The 2,839-nt window shown below is 45.6% G+C and overlaps 1 protein-coding gene across 2 annotated transcripts in view; it reads right to left on the bottom strand.

The window, feature by feature from the left end:
• ZNF101 (zinc finger protein 101) overlaps nt 1-2,550 on the bottom strand; it is a 22,581-nt gene extending 20,031 nt beyond the window's left edge. The window contains exon 1 of one of the 2 annotated variants that reach the window (XM_008049412.2): nt 2,183-2,550. The gene's annotated coding sequence lies outside the window, so the exon portion shown is untranslated. Of the gene's footprint in view, nt 1-1,998; nt 2,025-2,182 lie in introns of those variants that run through there. The other variant, XM_008049414.2, reaches the window with a different exon arrangement.
• Between the last annotated feature and the right edge of the window lie 289 nt (nt 2,551-2,839).

The following is a 2,839-nucleotide window of genomic DNA, read 5'->3' as shown; positions in this document are numbered from 1 at the left end:
TGGTGGCTCAGCGGCTCAGCCTGTAATCCCAGCACTTTGGGAGGCCGAGGCGAGTGGATTGCCTGAGCCCATGGGTTCAAGACTAGCCCAGGCAACTTGGCAAGATCTCATCTCTACAAAAAATAAAAAATAAAAATTAGCCAGGCATGGTAGTGCACGACTGTAATTCTGGCTACTTGGAAAGCTGAGGCAGAATGATCGCCAGAGCCCAGCAGGTCAACTGGGGTGGCTCTGAGTATACCACTGTCCTCCAGCCTGGGAGATGAAGTGAGACTCTGACTCAATAAATAAATAAATAAATAAATAGAGACATGGTCTCACTGTATTGCCCAGGCTGGTCTCAAATTCCTGGCCTCAGGCAATCCTCCTACCTCAGTCTCCCAAGTTGATGGAATTACAGGTGTGAGCCACAACGAATGGCCACCTCCATCTTACACAATCTCATTCTCTTCTCTCCCCCAACTGTCTCTAACAAGGACACTTGCCATTGGATCTGGGGCCCATTCTAAGTCTAAGATGATCTCACCTTAACATCCTTATCTTAATTACATCTGCAAAGACCTTTTCCCAAACAAGGTCATAGTCACAGGTTCTGTGGATTAGGATGTAGACGTTTCTTTTGTGGGAAGCACCACTCAGCACACTACTTATGCTTGGCAAAGTCGTATACCTGCCAAGCCATACCAGTTTACCTGATCAACAAGCACATGTTGAGGGCAGAAGGGGAGAAGGAAGCTTGCATACTCTCAACAGCTAAAGGAAAAAAATGGTCACACTAGTCTTGTCCAGTAGACTTTGTAGAAACTCACTCGCAGCCACACTGAGAAGTAAGGCCTTATTTCAAGTTAAGCAAGAAGAGGAACCAAGCTGTTGTTTGTGAAAATGTGAATTACATGGTGCTCTCTAAACCAAAATTCTCATATCAGGTTAGAACAAATAACAATACATCTTAGCAATATTAAAACTGTATATAGGAGCCTCGGCAACATAGTGAGATTCCCATCTCTCAAATCACTCTATGAAAAAGATACCTGCACATGTATGTTTATTGCAGCATTGTTCACAATAGCAAGAACATAAAACCAACTGCCCATCAAAAGAGGAATGGATAAAAAAACCGTGGGCCGGGCTCGGTAGCTCAGCCTGTAATCCCAGAGCTTTGGGAGGCCGAGGTGAGTGAATTGCCTGAGCCTGCGGGTTCGAGAACCGCCTGGGCAACTTGGCAAGACCACATCTCTAAAATAAATCAAAAAATTAGCCGGGCATGGTAGCGCACGCCTGTAGTTCCAGCTACTTGGAAGGCTGAGGCAGAAGGATCGCCCGGAGCCTAGCGAGTCGAGGCTGCAGTGGCCGGGAGCGTGCCACTACACTTCAGTCTGGGCAATGGAGTGAGACTCCAACCCAAAAAAAAAAAAAAAAAAATTTGGTACATATACATGATGATACACAGCCATAAAGGACAAAATCATGAACTTCACAGAAACCCAGATGGACTTAGAGTCTATAATACTGGGCGATCTATCACAGAAACAAAGAACTGAATACCATATGTTCTCATTCATAAGCAGACCTTGAACAATTATCATAACACTAAAAGAAAAGGATTGGTAGTAGCAGGAAACTGCCGGGGGCCTGAGGAAGAGGAGGCAGGATTGGTAGTAGTGGGAATCTGCCAGGGAAGGAGAGGCACACCTCATCAACAAGTGTACCTGCATAATGAACATTTGTATACCTAACTCTGAATTATACGCCACATCTGTAAAATAAAAAAATCAAAAGTAAAAAAAAAAAAACAACAAAATTAGCCGGGTGTGGAGGCACCAGTAGTCTCAGGTACTCGGAAGGCTGAGCAGGAGGATTACTTGAATCCAGGAATTACACTGCACTCCAGCCTGAACAACAGAGCAAGGAAAAAAATCCACAAAATCCATATATATGTACAGCTATTATGGTATCCATAAAAATTAAAAATGTATAGCCAGGTGTGGTGATACGCACCTGTAGTTCCAGCTGCTTGGAAGGCTGAGGCGGAAGGATCACCGGAGCCCAGCAGGTGGAGGCTGTGGTGGCCATGAGCATGCCACTGCCCTCCAGCCTGGGCGACAGAGGGAGACTCCAACTCTAAATAAAAAAATAAATATCAAAAATTAAAGACACTATATATTTATGTACATCGTCATACCTATGCATATGTGGACACGCACACACACAGACAGACTGAGATTTCCATTAAGGAGCGGGCGCACATGACCGTGGAGGCTGGCAAGTCCAAAACACTCAGTGTGGGCAGCAGGCTGGAGACCCGGGAGACACACAGCGCTGCAGCTTGAATCCAAAGGCAATCAGCTGGCAGAACTCGCTCTTCCTCGGGAGCCGTCAGTCTTTTTTATCTTAAGTCCTTTGACAGATGAGATTTGGCCCTCCACTTACATGATGGAGGGTCATCGGCCTACTCAAAATCTCCTGACTTGAGTGTTAATCACAGCTGGGTGCAGCAACTCACGCTTGTAATCCCAGGATTTTGAAAGGCCGAGCCAGGAGGATTGCTTGAAACCAGTAATTCAAGACGAGCCTGGACAATACTTCTCTACAAAATATAAAGACAAAAATAAAAGAATTAGCTGGATGTGGTGTGCATGACTGTAGTTTCAGCTACTCAAAAGGCTGAGATGGGAGGATCGCCTAAGCCCAGAAGGTCAAAGCTGCAGTGAGCCATGATTATGCCACTGCATTCCAGCCTGGGTGGCAAGTAAGACCCTGATTCATTACATTTTTTAAAAAATGTTAATCACGGCCGGGCTCGGTAGCTCAGCCTGTAATCCCAGCGCTTTGGGAAGCC

The sequence above is a fragment of the Carlito syrichta genome, unplaced genomic scaffold (genome assembly GCF_000164805.1).
Source record: "Carlito syrichta isolate Samal-C Ts95f unplaced genomic scaffold, Tarsius_syrichta-2.0.1 Scaffold135583, whole genome shotgun sequence".
NCBI lineage: Eukaryota > Metazoa > Chordata > Mammalia > Primates > Tarsiidae > Carlito > Carlito syrichta.
This window is presented reverse-complemented; position numbering and strand designations above follow the sequence as displayed.